Source organism: Lycorma delicatula, chromosome 8 (assembly GCF_047948215.1).
Source record: "Lycorma delicatula isolate Av1 chromosome 8, ASM4794821v1, whole genome shotgun sequence".
Classification (NCBI taxonomy): domain Eukaryota; kingdom Metazoa; phylum Arthropoda; class Insecta; order Hemiptera; family Fulgoridae; genus Lycorma; species Lycorma delicatula.
Genome location: NC_134462.1, coordinates 103,637,166 through 103,660,322, shown reverse-complemented (window position 1 = coordinate 103,660,322; position 23,157 = coordinate 103,637,166). Strand labels below are relative to the sequence as shown.

Below are 23,157 nucleotides of genomic sequence, written 5' to 3'. Positions count from 1 at the left end.
GAGTCATAAAGCTAAGGATACTGAGACAAGAGTACAGGAAAAATTTGAGTCAACCAAAATGGAGGTACAAGTAATTATTGAAAAAGCACCAGACACAGACGTTAATATAACTGTACGTACAGAGGCTCCAAAAGCTCAGAGAACAACTGTGGCGAGAGCATCTGTATCAGCCGGCCCAAGCACAGCCTTAGACATTGAATCAAGTTACTCAGCCGCCGAAAGTGCATCGCTTGCGAGATTCAATCGCAACGATGCTTACAGCACCAATGAAGCATTCATCACTTGATGTAAGCCGGCGAACGTCATTGGCATCAGAAAGAGAAGACGATGCCATGTCCGAAGCCTCAGACACACTGTCATCGGAAGTTGAGGCCGTTCGGAGAATGGAAAAACGCAAGAAAGGATGGCCGAAAGGAAAGCCTAGGCGGTAATTTTTGGATTTGAAATTATAGAAGAAAGTGAAATTTTGAACATTTTTTCATGAGAATGTGAATATTTGAACCTATTTTTTTCTTTTTTTTTGGTGGGATGGGGCTAATGACCAAAGTTGTCAATGCCCCTAAAAACCTCAAAAAAAAAATAAATAAATAAAAATAAATTTATTTATTCATATATAAAATAAAATTCATACTGATCAAATTGATGCCATCTTCCCTTTATTATATGAAGTCTACTAAAAAATAAATGCACAAATATTTACCCTTAATTACCAGTAGTATACTTTATTACACACACATATATATATATATATATTTTAACAGAATGGAAAGCGGTTTTTATGTCATAAAATTTGGAAAGTGATATTTTATAACGCAGCCCGTGATTTGCATATCTAGAATACGATCGAGCTTAATATAGGCTAACAGTTACTATATATGGTTTGAGTAACCGGCGGTAAAGGGTTGGGAATGTTTGCTTCATTTACAATCTCAATTAAGGCTTTACTGTTGTTTATATGAACCTCGGCCAACCAATATGCGTTAGGTTTATTTTATTTTTATTTATCTCAATGTAATTTATATTTAAAAAAATATATTTTAATTGGTTTTTATTCTAAACAGTAAAAAAAAAAAAAAAACAAATAATTTCTTGTTTAATTTTTACTTCTGATCCATGTGATTAAATAAAATTAAGATTGATTTTGCATTATTTAAAGGTGTAATGAGTTAATTACCCCATAATATTCAATGAATTTTAATTAAAAAAATTAAAATTAAAATTCCTTACACACACGTAACAAATGAAAAAATTTACTTACACAATATAAAATAATATTCAGGATAGCGTAGTTTAATATTTACGTAGTTTCAGCAATTTAATTTTCTTATTTTTATTAAATCAAACATATTTTCTACTTTTTTGTAAACTGTTTTTTATACGGGAACATTTTTGGTAACCATATTCATATTAAAATAATAATATAAAACTAAAAAGCGGCAATAAAGTGCGTTACTTAACCAACAATTATATAATCATTGGATTTAATATAAACTAATTTTAAGGCGATTGATTATTAAAACGTTTTGTTAAATAAAACTTAGTAGCGTTTTCCTTTGCGATATATTTTTAATTCGTTTAATTAAATAATAATTATATATAATATAATTATATATATATATATATATATATATATATATATATATATATATATATATATATATATGTTTTTTTAAACCTCCGGGTCCACCGTTAGGCATTGTCGGATAATATTCTCCCAAAGTCGAAGTTAATGATCATTTCGTTTATTTTTTGTTGCCAATCAAGTAATCGCTCTTTGGTTTGATATAATTCATCTAATCTTAATTTATGTACACGTCCTCTAGTTTTCAAATTTTCTCTCTTTTATATTCATCTTCCTTTCTTAATCTTTTTATTCGTTACTTGGTCTTAACGTTTTCTTCCTCTTTATATTTATCATCTCTTAATTTTTTTATTCTTTCCTTGTTCTTAACATTTTCGTCCCCTTCTAATTCATCTTCTTGTCGTTTTTTTTGAGAAATATTTCTACATGTTATTTTTCTTTTTCCTGTATGATTATTTCTCTTTCATTTTTGATTATTCACCAAATAATACAATAATAAAAACTGAATATTTTACACCGTAAGGTCGAAATTAAGAACCAGTATAAAGGAGTTCACTAAACGGAATAGTTTAATTATTATTAACTTTTATTTATATGACACACCATAAATCTAAAACTTTTGTTAATCAATAACATAGGAAAATACGAATAATACTGATGTAGTAATACGAGTAATAAAGGGACTTTCACTCTTTCCTAATATTTCAGAAAATATTATTGAATTAATAATTGCATAAATATTTAATGTTAATAAAAACTAATATTTCAACAATTGTGTATTTAGAAGAACTGGAGGATCGTATCTCACTTTCAAATGAAATAAGTTTAAAAGAAGTGCAGAAAAAATGTGTATATGCAATTTAATAGGCGTACAAGGAAGTCATGTAGTGTCTACTTCAGATTTTTTTTGATATTGATTCCATTAAATCCCGAAATAAATTTATTGAAGGAATAAGGAGATATGAAAATAAAACTTATTCTATTTATAAACGTATTCAAAGGGTAAAGGTTTTATTGGGAAGTTTTATTAAATTAGAATTATATAAAAAACGGAAAATTAAATTCCACTTATAATTTCATTGATTATTAAAACGTTTTTAATAATCAATCGCCTTAAAATTAGTTTATATTAAATCCAATGATTATATAATTATTGGTGAAGTAATGCACTTTATCGCCGCTTTTTAGTTTTATATTATTATTTTAATATGAATATAGTTACCAAAAATGTTCCCGTATAAAAAAACAGTTTACAAAAAAGTAGAAAATATGTTTGATTTAATAAAAATAAGAAAATTAAATTGCTGAAACTACGTAAATATTAAACTACGCTATCCTGAATATTATTTTATATTGTGTAAGTAAATTTTTTCATTTGTTACGCGAGTGTGTGTGTGTGTGTGTGTGTGTGTGTAATGAATTTTTATTTTTATTTTTTTAATTAAAATTCATTGAATATTATGGGGTAATTAACTCATTACACCTTTAAATAATGCAAAATCAATCTTAATTTTATTTAATCACATGGATCATAAAAATTAAACAAGAAATTATTTGTTTATTTTTTACTTTTTAGAATAAAAACCAATTAAAATATATTTTTTTTAATATAAATTACATTGAGGAGGTTTAAAAAAACACACACACACACACATATATATATATATATATTTGAATTAAAAAAAGAAAAATTTAAAAAAATAAATAAATGAATAAAACAAAAAATTAAAAAAAAAAACAAAAGGAGATGAAATCTGATTCAAACCGATATGCCTTCCCTTTAAGATCCAAATATTCATTAATTAAAATTTTAATTTTAATTTCGATTGCAATTAAAAAGGGAGGTGCACAACTAGATGTTACAATAATCCTAAATCCAAAATTTCAATATCCTACGGCTAATCGTTTATCAGTTATGCGAGATACATACGCACGTACGTGTAGACGTCACGCCGAAACTAGTTAATATGTATATTGGGATGGTCAAAATGGATATTTCCGTTGGAATATGAAAACCGAAATTTTTCACGATCACAATACATCCTTGCACGAAGTAACGGAACTATTAATCGAAATTTATTCAAAGTGGTTCTGAATTCCTGTTAATTTATTTATTTAGCGTATGGCACCAAGACATAACACCAATTATAGTAAAAGATTACAAACAAACATCTAACAAATTAATATAAGCTATTGATTCTGGCGTCGCCATCAGGAAATCTTCAGGAGTCCCTTCATAAGCTGACCTAGAGCAAACTTCTGTGATGTGTATAACAGTTTGATTTTCACCACACTCGCAAAGGGGCATCGGTGTTTTACCCCTTTTATACAGGAAATAGGCGCACCTATCATGCTGAGTTCGTATTCTGTTTAACGTTGACCATGTCTTACGTGGCAAGTCAAAACCCGGCGGCTTTTGAGTAATACATGGAACTTGGTTATTCTGCTTTGTGGTCCATTCTTGACGCCAGGCGTCAGTTAGGTTAAATCCTTCTTCTTTGGCAGCAATTGCTGTTCTGATAGGTGGCTTTCTAGATCGAAGGCGACCATGATTGGCATCCTCAATGTCCTCATGTATTGTTAGGTTTTGATTGTTCATAATCTTCTTGTACTCTCTTATGAGAGCGTTCATATTGGGCAGATTTGGGGGTGGTATGTGACTCAATACTGGGAGCCATTCCACAGGAGTAAACCTGATAACCCCGGCAATCATTCTCATAGTGTTATTAAGTTGAGCATCTATTCTATGAACATAAGGGCTTTTAAGCTACACTGGTGCACAATTTTCTGCAGCCGAGAAGACGAGGTTCAGAGCTGATGTGCGCAAAGTGGAAGCCGATGCTCCCCACGTTGTTCCACAGAGCTTATATATAATTCTGTTTAATTCTTCTTTTCTTTTGAAATATTTAACAAGATTAATCCCCAAAACATATTTTACACAAGTGATTAATTATATAGTTAAATAATAAAATTAAGGATAGCTAAGATCAATTGAAAGTCGAACATTTCAAATTTTACTAGGGAGAACATTTAAAAAAATGTTATTTCAAATAAATAAATAAATTATAGCGGAAAGGAAATAGGTAAAACGAGATAAAAGTATACCTTATGTATATATTTAATGAGGTAATTTATGACATCCTCTAAACTGTATTCCCCCAACCCTTACATGGATATTAGAAAATTTTATGATTCAATGCCATAAATATAGAAGTCGTCCTCACAAATTTTAAGTTCCTTCGTTAACCGCAACCTGAGATATCAAGCTGAATAAAGGTTATACATATATTACTTATATAGTGTGTTAATAAAGTCTTAAATAACTACAGTTATATATATCGATAATTTTTTACTCCAGATAAATAATTTACCTCTATTGAGAAAATAAAAATACATTTTTTTTTTAAGAAGCGTAAAACACGTGAATGTTGTTGTCGTTCTCAATAAAAAGCAATAATCGTATAAAACTTAAAATAAACAAATATAACTAAAAAAACATTAAAAAAGCTAAAACGAAAACAATAAAAATGTCGCAGATAAGTGCTTAAAAATAAATAACAAGAATAGTTGGACTGCAAAGGTCCGAATTGTTATAAACCATAAAAACCAAAACACATTAAACTATAAAAATTAAAAATAAGAAATAGATTAAATAGAATTATATACAAAAACATAACAGTTAAAGTTAAGGTGTGAAGGACCATCATTTATATAAACTTTATAAACGAAAAACACCATCATAAGACATCAATATTACGTATCAGAAATTAAAAAACAAAAATATGAATTTTTTTTAATCTCAATTTTATTTATAATCGGTTTCATAGAATATAAACCATAAATAAATTTAATCAATATAATAAAGTTGTAACGACATTTTTCCTAAAAAAAGCATAATTAAATTCATTCTAGACATCATCAGTAAATCAAAGGTAGTATAAACATTGATAACGTCCAGCCAGTAATGAACGAGAAATCATAATAATGCCCAGTACTCGAATAACAACGTAAAAAGAAAAAATAGTTAAATAGGAACGTTAGAAACATAAATGATCATAAACATAAATAGAAGTTTAGAAAGTTTAACCCAGATTGCAACTGAGTCGAGGGTTGAGTTGGATTATCATCAAGAGCCACGGTTGCCATGTCGTCCGCAAACTACGCAATAGTTATAATGTCTGACTGGAAGACCCGCAGTGAAGATTGAGTAACCCACGGGTCTAGTAGTGAACGCGTCTTCCCAAATCAGCTGATTTGGAAGTCAAGAGTTCCAGCGTTCGAGTCCTAGTAAAGGCAGTTACTTTTATGCGGATTTGAATACTAGATCGTGGATACTGGTGTTCTTTGGTGGTCGGGTTTCAATTAACCACACATCTCAGGAATGGTCTAACTGAGAATGTACAAGACTACATTTCATTTATACTCATACATATCATCCTCTGAAGTAATACCTGAACGGTAATTTTTGAAGGCTAAACACAAAAAAGAAGTGAAGATTGAGTAAGAGGATAGGCCCCAACAGTGAGCTGTGAGGAACACTTGAGGATGTGTCAAAGAATTCAGATTTCTTGTATTAAATCTTGGAGAAGCGTCCTTGGAGAAGTAACTATGCAATATCAAATAAATGGGTAGAGATAAATTTAAAACATGACTTAAATATTTCAAATTTTTAAATTTGCCACCAAATTAATTTTTTTTTCCCATACATCTCTGCGCCGGACATCCACTTATATTAATTTAAACAATATAGTAACTGTTTGTTTTTAGACTTCTTCTTACTTCAAAATCACAAACAAAAATAACAATTTATATATTTAATAGGATTTTTAAGTCCGTTTTATTATCTTCTTTGATCATATATATGTCTAAAAAAACATTCTTCCATTACTATACGTAGAATTTATAGCGATTTGGGATATTGACGTAACACTGAGAATATGGAGAGTTTCCTTCTACATGTGTTAAAACTTTTTCTCTACAATCGATATAATTATTGGTATATATAAAAAGTTTTAAATAATATTTTATTAAAATATTTACGGTAATTATTACTAATTAGAATATTATATATCGGCATGATTAATAATAATAAATAATAAAACTTACCAGTTTTACAAATAAAGTAATAAATAATTTCTGTTATAAAGTAATAAACTATACCATTGTATTTTGTTAAGATATCTTTTGTTATTAATAACAAAGACTGTTTCAGTTTTCCAATGTTTGACTCAACATTGATACAAAATAACAATTTGTTCAAGTACACTTAAGTCTATTATTAGAAAAGTAAGCAATATCATAACTTTTGATAAAATAATGAAATACGGGTTATTTTTCTTTAAAAAACACGCATTTATGTTATAAAGTTTAAACAAATTATTTATAAAATAGATTTGAGCATGAATGCATCTAATAGAACTAAATAAATATAATATATATATTTACAGAGTGATATTTAAGTACGAAAACAGCTTTATACTGCATATCTGAGAGCTGTTTGGAGGCACAAAGAAATGGGATTCTACACAGTTAACAAAAATCTGTATTATAGTGGGTTTTTAATTTTTGTCCGCCATCTTGGATCGGCTATATTGAATCAAAGATAATTTTTTTAAATTGGAAGGTGGATAAATAACACATGATTCCAATTTAAAGTTTTACAAGAAAAACAAAGGTGAAATCCGTTTTTCTTTAAATGCCTTCGTTGACGATTTATAAGCATTCAAAATTGAAATGATGGAAAAATCGTGTTAACAGTAAAACGCGGTAAAACGCTCTGAATGAACAATTTTATTGCAATTTACATGCATAATGCATATAACAACGAACTTTTAACAGTACTATAACACTGATAATAATAAACAACACAAGAACAAATTAAATTGCAAACTGTCATAACTGATGTAGTCATTAGATACATTGTATACCTCTGTTGAAGACCCTCATTCATCGATTCGAAAGTTTTTGTACAACATAACATCAGTTATTTTTCAGTTTAAAAAAATCTTAAAATAAATAAATCTCACCCGTATAAGTTACATCTGTGGTGCAACAACTTTTGAAAGATAATTTTTACTGCCGAGTTGAATATTGTGATATTATAATGCAAAAATTAGAAATAAAACCCAATATTTCTAATTTAATAATGTTTACTATAGAAGCGATTTTTATGTTAAATGGCTATGTAAATAAACAAAACTGTCGATACTGGAACGATAATAATAATAATTCCAAATGGATGTTGGAAACTCATACATAGCACTCTCAGAAAGTGAACTTTTGGGCGGGAATCGGTGGTCATTGTATTGTAAGACCTTATATTTTAGATGATAAATCTTACCGAAGAGGCTTACGCAACTTGTTAAACGATAGAATTTTACCAAATATCCGGCAAAATTCTGGGCAAGCATTAAATAATTACGTACGGTTTCAACAAGATGGGGCACCCTCATTATTATACAGAGTTATCATAAAAGAATGGTGGGGTTTAAATTAAACCATGGTTAAAATTACATGGTTTAAATTAAAACAGAATTACTTACAGTTTATGTTTTTTTATTTTTCAAATTTGTCGTCTCAAACTTTTTTTACATAATTAATAAATTTCAATATGTGCGCCCTTAGTCGCTCGACAAATGTCCAAACGATACTCACCTTCTCTCCGAACATTAGTTAACATTTCTTCAATAACGGTTGTCATTGCTTCATTAATCCTGTTTTTTAAGCGGTTTAGATCGCGAAGTTTTTGTGTATAAACAACGCTTTTGATGTACCCCCACAAGAAAAAATCGCAAGGTGTCAGGTCTGAGCTCCTTGTAGGCCAAAGTATGGATCCTTGCCGGCCTATCCATCGATCTCCAAATTTTTCGTTCAAAGCGTCCGTGACCGATGTATTGAATTGCGGGGGAGCACCATCTTGTCGGAAATGAAGTTGATGAATGTTTTCGAGTTCATCCGGCTGAGGAAAGCAATAATCGCTTAACATGTCAAGATAAACAACTCTATTAATTGTTTTTTCAGCAAAGAAGAAAGGCCCTATTACACGATTTTTCATCACATCACAACAAACATTAACTTTAGGCGAATCGCGTTGTTTCTCAATAATCGCGTGTGGGTTTTCAGAGCCCCGTATTCGTGAATTGTGTCTGTTAACGCATCCATTCACGTGGAATGTAGCTTCGTCTGTAAAAATTATATCATCTAAAAATGATTAGTTTTCACTTATTCTATCCAACATTTCAACAGCGAAATTGTAACGTTTTACACCATCATTGGGTTTCAATTCCTGCAGTATCTGAATTTTATAAGCGTGTAATTACAGTTTTTTATGTAAAACTTTGTGACTGATGATTTTGGAATACCTAATTCGACGCTTCGACGGGGGATGGACTTCCCAGGACTTCTAATTGCCGATTGTCTAATTAGTTCAACCGTTTCGTCTGTCTGGTACACTTGGTCTGCCGGTTGATTTCTGTTTCTTAACCGATCCGGTTTCTTCGAATTGTTTGAACCAACGTGTTATGTTAGTTTTGTGTGGCGGATCTCTTCCGAATTCACGTCGAAACGCACGTTGAACTAAAATTACGGATTTTAATTCGGCCATCAATAAAACACACTTTGCTTTGTCTTTATCCGAGAACATAGTAACTCATTAAACTCACCGCAACAACAATACAAGAACTGACGGAATGGAATGCAAAGTTGGCGGGAGTTCATAGATTCTCCCTACGGATCGCAGAACCTGGACAGTGTCCCTTGCTGCTGGATGATTCTATCGGGCGTTTTTAAAGGTTTATTTTTATATGACTGGTCTAATTTTTCAATTTTTGTCTTTATTTTATATTTTGATTTTAAGGACGGATTTAATTGCATTCCAATCCGTTGTTAAACCAGCGATTTCGAACCCATTTCATGGGCCGACCGCGGAAGGCTAGGCTTTTGAAAACCTGTCCTCCCGACATAATTCCCCTTCAGACCGTCCACTGAAGTCCTTTCGGTGCTAACGCTACATAGGCTAGCAGGAATACGCCACAACGGGGCACTAACTATATGGAGGGAGCAATGCGCCCCCTTCTCCGGAGGAGTCTCAATTGCTGATTTAAACTAATTTAATTGTAAGTTTTAAGGGAAAGTTTGAGTAGCAGCTCTTCACCACTTCTTTGTTGGCTGCCCTTCAGGACGCATCTCTGCTGGGCTCTTTCTTGGACCCCCGTCCGGGACGTTGGGTCGCGTAGACGGTCTTCTATCTTCTTCTTCATCTCCTTTCGATAACCTCTTCGTTCTTCTTTGGCCTGCCAAGAACTGACGTTGTGGTTTCAAATGCTGATAAACAAACTTTTGGGTAGGAGGCTTTCAGGGATACCAATATAACATCTAGAAATTTCCCTAAAATCTTCTATGAATTACTGAAACCGCGCCATTCTTTTATGATAACTCTGTATAAGGGTACTGAAAATGTTAAATGAACAATTTCTAAATCGTTGGATAGGTCGTAGAGGAGTTATAGAATGGCCAGCCAGGCCCCCAGACCTTTCTCTTCTGAATTAACTTTTTTTGAGTGTATCTGAAACATAATATTTATAAAATAAAGCCTGCAGACATTAACGAACTGAAAAGAAGAATAATTGACGAATTTGCACGTGCACTACTAAACGTGATACAAGTTATAAATGGATATTACTTGAGATTAACACACGCCAAGCTGCAGAGGGGAAGCATTTTGAACATTTATTGTAGAATGGTAAGCTTTCAAAATTTATTTCATTAGTATTTTACGATCGAAAACATTTATTTAAAATTTTAAAATAAGTAATGTAATATTTAAATTGAATAATATCAGTTGATATAGCTGTTTCATTTTTTGTTGTGGTGTTAATAATATTATTAGTTATTGTTTTTTATTATCAATATTACGACATTGTTTAAAGTACGTTATTGTGTGTATTATGAATGTAAAATGCAATAAAATTGTTCACGCTACGCGTTTCATTGTTATAATTTTTCCTTCATTAAAACTTTGAATGCTTATAACTCGATGACGAAGGCATTAACAGAAAAACGGGTTTCACCATTGTTCTTCTTGTCAAATTTTAAATCGAAATAATGTGTCATAGGAAGATAGGACATCTTCCTATTTAAAATAGATTAAGTCTGATTCAATATGGCGGCAAAAATTAAAAACCCTTCATAATGCAGTTTTTTATTAACTATGCAGAACCCTATTTCTTTCTGTCTTCAAATACTTACCTTTCAGAAAATATGCAATATAAAGCTGTTTCCTTACTTAAATATCACCCCGTATACATGTGTGTGTGTGTGTGTGTATGTGTGTGTGTGTGTGTGTGTGTGTGTGTGTGTAAAACTATTTTTAATAATTTTGTTTAAAATAAACTTTTCAATAAAATATGAACATCAGACCTTAGAGGATCTTTGTTAAAATTAAAATAATAATATTGAAATCACGATCAAATTTTCAACGAGTCAAATTCATTTCCATAACGATTGTTATAATACTTTATACGTAATCGATCCATCCGATATATTTTTTCCCCTATAACCATAAAATAAGTGAAATAATATATAATTTTTGAAAGTTTAACACAATTTTTATAAAAAAGTTTCGTTTAATAAAACACAGATTTACTGATCTGTATTCTTTTATCAGATAAAAAAAATCGGTTGTAAAATGTTATATTTCATTAGGAGAAAATTATTCAGTTAAATAATAATAATAATAATTATTATTAATATAGAATAAAATTAGTGACTGAACATAAACAAAAGAAGAGATGAACTTACCAAACTTGGGCAAGTTGTTTAACTATAGTTACGGAAGGCTTAACTCTCGGCAGAATACTACTTATGAGAAAAATTATTAATAAGCCATTACCTTAAATAAATTTGTAGATTCCCTTCGGTATACTTTCGATTAATTTTACAACGTATCCTTACTAATGTAATCCTAATTTCTCGCCAATAAATTTCGTACAAAATATTTTAATCCTTCTTTGTAATATCACATAAGCAAATTTGTGATCTCATTTTTTAATGAGACCATAAATTTTCTATGGGGTTAATATCCGGGATCTGTAGTTTAAAATACTAAATTCCTGTTTATTTAGTTAAATCACGGCAGATTTCGCTATATTTATACTTCAAGTGTCGATCCGGTAGAAAAATTAAATCAGTTTCCTCCAACAGCCTATCATTAATTTTATATAATAATTTCGTTTTTAAACTATTAAAATACTTTAAATGACATAGTTTATATGACATTATAAATAATGTAATTTAACCTGCTAAATTATCTTTTATTATTGGTAAAATAATGTGAATTCATAATTTAAATAAACGATAAAATTTAACAACAGAAATAAATAAAAATATTAACATAATTTATTACATATAAATGTGAAATAAAATAAAGTGTTTTAAATAATATTATATAATGAAATCGATTGAAGAATTTAACTAAATCAAAACAGATACAGTTATGAGGCAAACTAAATCTGTACTACAACACTAGTAATCAGTATCTTTTATTTTTTATTAATGTGGAAATTTCTATAAACTCTGATTTATATTTAATCACAGTTTTCTACTCTTCTGTTATAAATACTTCCAAATGTTTGTGAATCGTTGTTAGATAAATTAAATAATATACACGGTTGAGTTTACACCATTTTGTTTTATTACTTATTCAATTTTGGTGTAGTTCCTCAGACTTAAAAACTTTATTTTTGTAAGTTTTTTTCGATTTGATCTGCATGAGTTATATGCCTTAATATCTCTGACTTATACGCCATAACTTAGAGCGTAACTGAATTATTTTTTTTAGAAACATCTCTCATCCGGTTACAAACTCATCGGTAAGAATTTCAACAATTTAATAATGAAAAAAAATAATAAAACCTTCAATAAAACTACATAAAACCATTTACAAATTAAAGCGTGAGCCTTAAGATATATAATCTCGCAGTGGATGATGGAAAGTTGAGCAACGTTTATTTTCAACGAGAGAAGATATTTTTAAGTGCTGAGAAGGGAAAATACAGAGAGATAGATAGAAAGGGTTTTTTGTACAGAAGGAGACAGAGATACATGTGACCGAACCGTTTTCAACGTGATGATGGGCAAAGGCAGTTGGACAAAACTAACAACACGCAAGCAAGTATAGGCAATAGTCAATAACTGTCGACTATACTGCAGGATCATAGAGAATATTACCGTATATAGCTGCACCATTCCCATCCATACGCCGGAACATATTGCCTAGGTAAAGTTATTCTAATTGTTTACGCTAATGCGTAAAGTTGTTTTATTTTCAATAATGTTTTTGTCATTATTTTTTATCTGCTGTGGTCGCAATGTTTCATAAAAGCAATTTCTATTTAACCACATTACCTTTAGCTGTTTTTTGTTAAATCTATTTTTTAATGTTGTCAAGTTCCTAGAAATATACTGTTCTTTGTCTGCGACCACGTCATGTCCTCTGCTCGTTCGTATTAAACAATTTTTATCTGTCTTACGTAACTCTTTTAATGGTCTGCTTGCATCTTTACAATTGTATAGTTCAAGTGTTCGAAGAATGTTAGTGAAGGACTTGCAATTCCATCCGTACAAGTTGCAGATCGTCCAGGAACTGAAACCGAACGATGCAGTTGTGGGAGCACAATTCTGTAATGTAATGCTTCAGAAGATAAATGATAACGAAGAGTTTGTTCACGAACTGTGGAAGTCAGACGAAGTGCATTTCCACCTCAGTGGATTTGTTAACAAGCAAAATTTCAGATACCGTGCACAAGAAAATCCTACGCAGCTACACCAGCGTCCGTTGCACAGCCAGAAAGTGACCGTGTGGTGTGCTATGTCATCTTACGGTGTTATAGGCCCTTATTTTTTTGAGGATGACAACGGTCTTGCGATTACAGTGACGTCGGCTCGTTACGTAGCCGTGCTTGAAACCTTTGTTGTGGAACAACAAAAGAGATTTCCACCGATTCTTAACACAGCCTGGTTTCAACAAGACGGAGCAACGTCACATACTGCACGAATATCGATGGCAGCTGTACGCCGATTGTTTGGACAACGTGTCATTTCACGAAATGGTGACATTAGATGGCCTCCCAGATCGCCTGATCTCTCAGCTTGCGATTACTTTTTGTGGGGTCATCTTAAAAGCAAAGTGTTCCACAGTAGATATGCTGCAACGGAAGAAATGAAGGCAAAGATCCGAGAAACAATTGCGGAAATTCCAGTTGAAATGTTACGTCAAACCGTGAACAATTTAACGAAGAGACTTCGTGAGTGTTTACGTAGAAGAAGAGGTCACCTGCGAGATATCATCTTTTAAAAATAAACTAAAATGAATGTATCCTAAAATGGCAACATTTGTACAATTACATGAAATAAAATTAATTTTCTAAAAAAATGTTTCATTAACGATATTTAATTTTTTTAATTTCCCGTTTCTTTGAATCACCTGTATTGATTGGTTTAAAAATTAAGATTATCAATTTATTACGTTTAAATTATTCTATAGAATGAAAAGAGAAACATCAAATGTTTTAATTAAAAATTTTACTTCCTGAAATTAATAAAAAGAATAGAGGTTAAGATTTTCGTAACACGAAAAGATTTATTGTAACAGCATTAAAGAAAGTTGAAAAAAATATATTAAATTGGAACTGGACGATGAGACAAGAAGTGCCAAACTGGTGAAAATAGGACAAGTTTTAATCGAGTGGCGAATGAATGACGCTGCGGCATTTCTCAGCCGCTACATCATAATACGTTTTCTGTTGGTGTGATTGAGTGCAATCACGCTTTCACGCACCACTACGCCCCACTTAAAATTCCCCTCTTCACCTTATTTTGAAGTTGATATACTTCGTTATTAGAAAAGGGCTATACCAAAGGCAGGTTTGGTATAGCCCACTACTGCATAGGGTGTCATAGTCCATCATCTTCAGAGATATAATTCACATGATCTTTGAATGTATGGATCAGAGTGAAATTGCTGTAATGTCTTTGGGATCTTCCTTTCAAGGTAATCCAGCAGTGGGAATTTTTAACAATCATTAAAAATACAGAAGTGGACAGACTAGCATCGATTCTGTTTTGAATTTGCAATAAGTCTCATGAATCATGCTATGGCCGGTTGGAAGAGTCAGCTCCTCTCATTTTCCTAATAAATAAATAAATAACTATCGTAGAAATTTTCGAGGGACAAACAAACTTATTTTACACAAGAAAAGATGATATTTTGTATATGAAAGATGATAATATCAAATTACACATAATTCAATGTTTGAATATTTGTAATCTTCCATTCATGTCTATAAAGTTACATAAAGCAAATAACGCAGACATGCATTATTCGTCTGGCGGACGAATCGTTCACATCTAACTTAGTTACTTAATCTGCTTAGTAAGTAGAATTAAAAAAAATATATACATAAAAATTAAACGGGAATATGATATGTCCAAGTTACGTTTAATTAGTTTGTTTTTTATATTAAAAATAAATAAATGTACTATTTATTCTGACTGGTTCATCATAAAAAAATTACATACATCACGCCAGGAATGAGTAAGTAATTCCATTAATAAAAAAAAGAAACTAACCCATAAATTTAATGGATGAATCAAGGGAAAACGTTGTCAAATTTTGATCAGAGCAGCATTAAAGAATTTCAAATTAACGAAAACAAAATGTTTCTTGAGTTTCATAAAATTTATTAAAAAAAAAAACACTAAAGAATAAATTATACAAGATTGCAGTTAGCAAAGTTTGCCTTCAAGTAATACTTCAAAGAAAAGAAACTTCACACACTCATTTATATAGGTAAAACCAGAGAGAAAATTAGTAAATCTTTCAGAAACAGAAATTTTGATATTGCTTTCAAATCTAATAATTCTTAATGTAACTTCATTAAGAATTACAGAAATAAAAACTGATAAACTTAAAAAATGAGGAGTTTAAAAACTAGAGTGTGGTTCTTGGAATAAAGTTTATAATGATCAGACTGGTAGATCTTTTGAAAAACGAATAAGGGAATCAGGTTTGTTCAATAACAATAGGGTTTTTAATTTTGTCTGTCATTTAATTGATGAAGACCATGTTTTTTATGATAATTTAAAAGTACTTCATGTTCAAAACAAAAGTTTGAAACTGAACCGTTTAGTCATTGGAAATTAATAAATTTAAAAATTATAATTTATTTTTAAATGATCAATTAAACATGTATTGTTCACCATTATTAAACATAAATTAAGATGGCTTCCTATCTTGTGGTAAGTACCGCCCTTTTTTATGAATTGACCAATAGTATTTGCTGTTAAATTTATATATTACTGATGCATGTGTACAATCCCTGTTGTTGCTCTTTAAGTACTTTATCTTTTTTTTTCGTTATATATATTTATCTCTTCCTTTTCAGCTTAAAAGTACGATTTGTATAGTACCTTTAAGCTTTTGTATTCTGTAAGTTATCCGAGGAGTGCAAGAATTTTTTTTTGTTTTTTTTTTTAATTAGTATTATTTACATATCAAACGATTTTCTATAAAAGAAAACCTTTTAATTTTATTTTTAATAAATTGATAGAAACTTTTTTTAAAAATAATTCGGTAATTTATTAAAAATTACAACGTAAGGAAATTTATCGAAAGCCAAAGTATCTTTTTTCTCAGTTAAACGAAAATAATAGTTCTTTTTAAATATAATTTTAATTCCTGATTGATCACAAATATAATTCATAAATATTTTTAAATCCTCGTTAAAAAAAAGCTAAAAACACAGCTGTAAGAATTTCCCGTCACGCGGCTTTTTTCTGATGCACGGCTCACACACACACACACACACACACACGCGCGCGCGCGCGCGCACGCGCGCACACAAAACTTAATTTAAATTTAACTAAAAACTTAATTTTTTATTTCAGTATAATATTTTTTTGTTTATTTAATTCAATAATTATAACTAAAGCGCGCGCGCATACCGTATTTCATTCGCGCGGGTGTGGCGTTACTAGCGGCAATTCTACCGGTCTCCTGTGACGTCAATACATAGCTGTCGACAACAAAAGCTGTACGTCAGTGCTTCACTAATGCTCCTTGTAGTGAGAGAGCATAATAATAACGCAATATACTTTGTCGCTAGTTTATTTAAAGAAATTTTTAGGGTGGGGGTGCGATTTTGCAAAAAAAGTATTTTTGTTTGAAATATTTTTTTTTTAATTGTTATCAAATGCGCCTAAGAAAAATTAAGACCTTAATTAGGCGAAATATCAAGACTGAGAGTGAACTTGCTCTACAGTCTCACCCCTTGACCTTTTATGTTCAACATTTAATTTCATCAATGCCCAATGTATAGAAGTAATCTGACCAAGTTTGGTCAAAATCGATCTCTGGAGATATAAGGTGATTTAGTGGGCGACACCGAATATACCACACGTACATACGAACATCCGGAAAATTTCCATCCGGTTTTTGAATCTTTTGGGTTTCTTAGGTGTCAAAAAGTAAAGATTCAATAGAAACTGCATATGCGCAAACTAGACCGATTACAATACTTTCCCTTCTACACTATAGCTCTGTTGTAGGCTAGATGGGAAAGTAAAAAATATTAAAAGCAAACCTGTTTAAAAGTAACTGATTTAACCGTTAATTGTTATTACATTTATTAGATTTAAATTAATTGTAAATTAAAATTACACTAATATTTACTGAAATATATATCGTAAAAGTGGAATAATACTTTTTAAAGATTCTTAAATTCATGATTTTGAATTATATAAGATTTCTTTATTTACGCTGCCTTGTTTTTTCCGGTTTTGTTTAATAATTTTAAATTTACTAATAATCTTTTGTTCTTTTTTCTTAAAAAAAAACAGAAAAATGAAAAAAAAATTCTGAAATGAATTTCAAAATTTGAAATAATACGAAATAATTATAAAGTCTCTTGGAGACAATCTTAAACATTAGTGCATATCTTTATACTTTTTCCAGGACATGACTTTTTCTCTTGGGACAGAATTACGTGAGCACAGATGAACAATTAATTATTCCCGTAAAAGTAATATTTTTTCTTATACCGATTTATAAAATGTTGCTTATACAAGAAGAATAATTTTATTCATACCACGTAAGGAGATTCATAACTATAATAAGAGTGAAATGGCGTATAATTAAGAAGTCAAAATAATAATAATAATAATGATAAAAAAATAACAAACAATTTGAAAAGTAGGTCATTCGCATAATATAAATTTAAACGTAATAGTTAAATCTAAATTAGAAAAAAGAAGTTAATTTTAAAAGTTCTACAATTTAAATCTTTTCCATTTAAATCAAGTCATTTGTCTTGTCTAGCTTGACAAGATGTGCAAGGGAAACGGAATTCCAGTGAATTCTGTTTCACTTAAAGAAAGATATTTAACTGCTAACCTAGTCCGACCGACCATTAAATGGTTAGTTCTACTTAGTAAATAAAATACGCCCTCACGTACGCAAGAGAGCTCGAAATAAACTAAATACAGTAGTTTATAACTATTATCTATTTGAAAACATTCAACGAGTGAAGGTCAAACATACTTGTATTCTTCCATACCGAAATTTCTTTCAACCGCTCTTAACATAATTAATTACAATTCGTTTTTTTTATATTAAAGTAGAGAAACTGTAATACAGTATAGTTTAAAAAAGGAAAATCTATTATGCTTTAAAATACAATTTAACTTTACTTGTTGATTAATACGAACTTATCAATTGCAATTTTAAAATGATTAAAACCATGGTTTATATATATATATATATATATATATATTATTTTCCCGGTGAATGTAGCTAGAACAACTTTACTTTAAGGGAAAGTATGGTGATCGTGTCAAAAATAGGTTATCGAGTTCTTGAAAATCTTTACTTTTTAGAGCCCAACTAATTCATCTAGACCAAAAAAAAAAAAAAGGTTGTGCTACGTAACTATCTATGTGTGTCTCAATGCTTTTGGCTTTATACCTCAGGATTGACCGAACCGATATTTTATTAAAATTTTGTTCAAATATTTCTATATATGGGGCATTGATCATATTAATTTTTTTCCAAAACAAATTAGTCTTTTCGCGAAATCCTTTTCGCGATATTCTTTAGAGGCACTTTAGAAATAATAAAATAACAATAAATAATAATAATAATAATAATAATAATAATAATAATAATAATAATAAAAAAAAAAAAAAAATAATAATAATAATAATAATAATAATAATGCGTTTATAAATACTCCAAAAAAGATCTTTTTACAATTTTTCAAATTTTAAACACCGGACCTTAAACACAGAAAGGTTTTTGAAAGTTTTTTACTTTCTTGTCTTAGCCTTTACTGAAGAGGGTGTTAGATTTGGAAGAAAACTTTAAATAAAGCAAATTTATAAAGCTTAACTTATATATGAATTTTTTTTAGAAATTAAAAAACAAAATTATTCCCACCTCTAAAAAATATAATATCCTGTACGTTTCTGGTTGTATCTTTTTTGAATTTTGTAAAAAAAAAAATAATTTGTCTTTGTCACTTAATGGAAGATTCATTTTTTAAGAGATTTATTCACTATAGAAGCTTGAAGCTTGTGCATGGGAATATGAAATGAAAATTTTGTGTCGCATTAAAAATGCTATACCTGACATTTAAAAACATTTCACTAGGTTCAGCCCTAATTACAAAGAGGACAATGCTAAAATGTTATCCATATCGAATGTAGGTTTTCCATGAGCTAACAATTACTGATCATGCTTAAAGGGTTCACTATCATCAATGGTTCATGAACTTCATTAAAAGCAACATTGGTGCATTTTTATTTTTTTTTACTGTTTACCCTCCGGGAATCACCGTTAGGTATTACTTCAGAGGATGAATGAGGATATGTATGAGTGTAAGTGAAGTGTAGTCTTGTACAGTCTCAGGTCGACCATTTCTGAGATGTGGGATTAAATGAATTCCAACCACCAAAGAATATCGGTATACACGATCTAGTATTCAAATCCTAACCCACCGGGTTGGTCTAGTGATTAACGCGTCTTCCCAAATCAGCTGATTTGGAAGTCGAGAGTTACAGCGTTCAAGTCCTAGTAAAGCCAGTTATTTTTACACGGATTTGAATACTAGATCGTGGATACCGGTGTTCTTTGGTGGTTGAGTTTCAATTAACCACACATCTCAGGAATGGTCGAACTGAGAAAGTACAAGACTACACTTCATTTACAGTCATACATATCATCCTCATTCATCCTCTGAAGAATTATCTAATCGGTAGTTACCGGAGGCTAAACAGGAAAAAGATAGTATTCAAATCCTAGAAGTAACTGCCTTTTCTAGGATTTGAACGTTGGAACTCTCGACTTCGAAATCAGCTGATTTGGGAAGACGTGTTAACCACTAGATCAAACCCAGTGGGTTAACTTTGGTATTTTAGATCAAGCTTTTTTCACAGATGACGTATGGTTTCACTTTGGTGAATATGTTAATAATCAGAAGTACCGGACATACGGTACTGAAAACCCGCAATTTTTCTTTGAATCTCTCCTCCAAAATTAGGCGTACAGTGTGCGGTAAAGGAGGCGACGAATAATAGGACCTTTGTTTAAAAAAAAAAAAAACTGTGGATGGTGCCGTCTACCAAGAAATTATGCAACAGTTACATAACCTTACTGCAAGAAAATGAGTGTGACCGTTGGTTGGAACCCGACAGCGGTACTTGTCATACAATTAGCTCTACTATGGAGGTGCTACAGGATTTTTCCGGTGGAAGAATCATTTATAAAAGATCAATACCATCAAGATCCCCTGATCTGATTTTTTTAGATTTTTCCTGCGGGGTTACTTAAAAGAAATTGTTTATAGGGGCAACCCAAATACTCTGCAGGAATTGAAGACAAACATTATATAATTATACATTATACCAATGCAACATACAAACATTATACCAATGCCATCCAGGAAATAGACAGGATACAGCTAACAGCTAATATTGAAAAACATGTTGACAAGTGCTTAGAAGCGACTGGAGATAATTTTCAACACTTCATATAAATTATTAAGTAAGTATTGCCAATAGAATATTATTTATAAATTAAAATAAGTGAAAATTAGTGATTAAAATAAGTGGGGTTTCTTTTAAGATGAACACTCTATTTATAAAAATAGGCAACAATATACGTGCAAGCATACATATATACATATACCGTTAAAGAATTTTCCACGAGTTTTTTTGTGTTTTTTTGGTTACCGGGGTCATTAATTATCAAGAGGGATGGGTGAAATATCAAAACCTTCATTACTAAAACTTTGATCGATCAACATACTTTCCCTTATATTTTGCCGCAGCAGGTATATAGCTATTGCTGGAAAAATAAAAATAATACGTTTAAGACAATATGACCAGAACATCTTCGATTTTACAATTTAGAAACAGTTTATCAAAGGGAAAACAAAAACGTAATCAGATCCTGGGTTAAAAATATTTATAATAAATTCAATTTTGTGTTTGATATAATATATTACGCATAATTCTGATGATAACAAAAAAGAAAGAATTAGAAAACTCAACAAAAAAAAATAATTGTAGATTATCTCCAGTCTTTTTTTCTGGCTGTGATATTCGAAGGAAACTTAATTCTTCAGAAGTGACGCAATTCATGTCGCCTACAACCATCTCTAGTAAGGTATGATTAACTAAATCTGTATGTAAAAAAGGTAACATTGAATAGGAATAATACAGTTGAAATTACAATGAATTTTGTAAGTGTAATTAATAGTCCCGTAATAATAGAAAATTGAAATTAGATAAACATACAAAAAATTGGTTTGTGCGAGATCAAAAAATATCTACAATAAGCTTATATCAATGGATAAAGAGAAAAATTGACGTTTTCAAGACTTATTAATTATTCTTAATGAATCAGCTTATTTTTATATTCCGTTTACATTATCTCTCCCAGTTATTATTATGGTTGTGGTGCATATAAAGGACCTGAGATACAAGAAACACTGTCGCTTTTTCTAAGCGTAATGATGCTTAATATACAGTATATCTCTGTGTTAAATAGAAGAAAAATATAAATGTTAATTTTGAATATATAACAATATTTCGTTTGGTTTGACATGGCGATACACTAATGTTCTTTTCTCGACAAAGAATAAAAGGGAAAACCATTTCAACCCTCAATTTTCTTAATAAATCTGGCATATTATGCTTGTTATTCTTAAATGTTATGGCAATACAATATACAATATAATGACAATGTTAAGTTAATATACAACGCACATACATGCATATTTATTTAGTGCAATTAAATCTTGTACGTACATTGAATTTTTAAGAAATTAATCTTCCCAAAAAGTTTTAGATAATCGTATTGATAACCCTAAACTGTTAATTTATTTAGTCTTAAAAAAAAAGAAGTGAAATAATCCATTTAAATCTATGATTATAACAATTTTATTCAAATAAACTAGATTTGAGGCCTGCATTATTTGGTGGTTTATTTTAGTTGTTAAAATTCAATTAACGGTGTAGTCTTACGAATAATCAATTTGAGACTAAAAAGGACAAAGTTCAAAATTGGAATTTAATTGAAACTTCTTGTGAAAGAAAATAGATTTATTAACTTTAAACAATGATTGATTAATTGCGTGAAAGCAATTCTCTTGAAAGGGTAACACAAATTTGTATAAATAATTATGTAAGAAAAGTCAAAATATCATTTTAATTTATAGTATTCTGTGGTAAATATTAGGCCAATGTTAATACAAAATAATCAAGTTATAACTGGTAAGTTTCTTAATTTAACTTTTTCAGTAGGGAGCTTTCATGTAAACATAAAATTACATCTTAATGAAAAATTACGAATATAATTAAAGAATATTAACACGATTCTATGTGATAGAAAAAGTGAAGAAAAACAACTGCAACACAAAAGTAACTTTTTAAATAGTTCTAACTCATGTGATACGATAATTATTATTATTAAATTTTATGAACGAAAAGCATCTTAGTTATTTACTGTTCAAAATTATATTCACTTTGTTAAAATTATATCTTTTAATAATTGATAATTAAAGAAAGGAATAAAAAATACGAAAGGATTGAGAAATTATTATATTTTACAATAGAAAAATTATGTAATATTATGTAATAAGTAAAATTTAAAATTAATCATTTTAAATTTAAAAAAAATATATCTAACCACTATTTTGTTAAACGGATAACCGCAATCAGTTAATCTATAAAATAACTGATTGCGAACCTTCCGACTTCGGGCTGTATAACCTCATTAGCCATGACTTAATTAACCACTAGTGGTTAATGGTTTTTAGGTTAGTGGGTTGTGATTTTTTCCATATTATGTATTGGAAAAAATCCCTATTTAAAGATTTTCATAAATTTTCTAGTTTAGCATATTTAATGCGAACTCAACTGTGTGTTTATAATTCGAAAAAAATTCATCAATCCTTTCCGATGGGCTACGCGACTAAAATACTGGAAGTTTTAAACTTGTATAAATATGACAGCTCGGGTTA

The 23,157-nt window shown here is 30.1% G+C and overlaps 1 protein-coding gene across 1 annotated transcript in view; it reads right to left on the bottom strand.

Moving 5' to 3' along the window:
* LOC142329503 (cyclic nucleotide-gated cation channel subunit A-like) overlaps positions 1–23,157 on the bottom strand; it is a 448,759-nt gene that overhangs the window by 74,271 nt on the left and 351,331 nt on the right. The window lies entirely within an intron of this gene.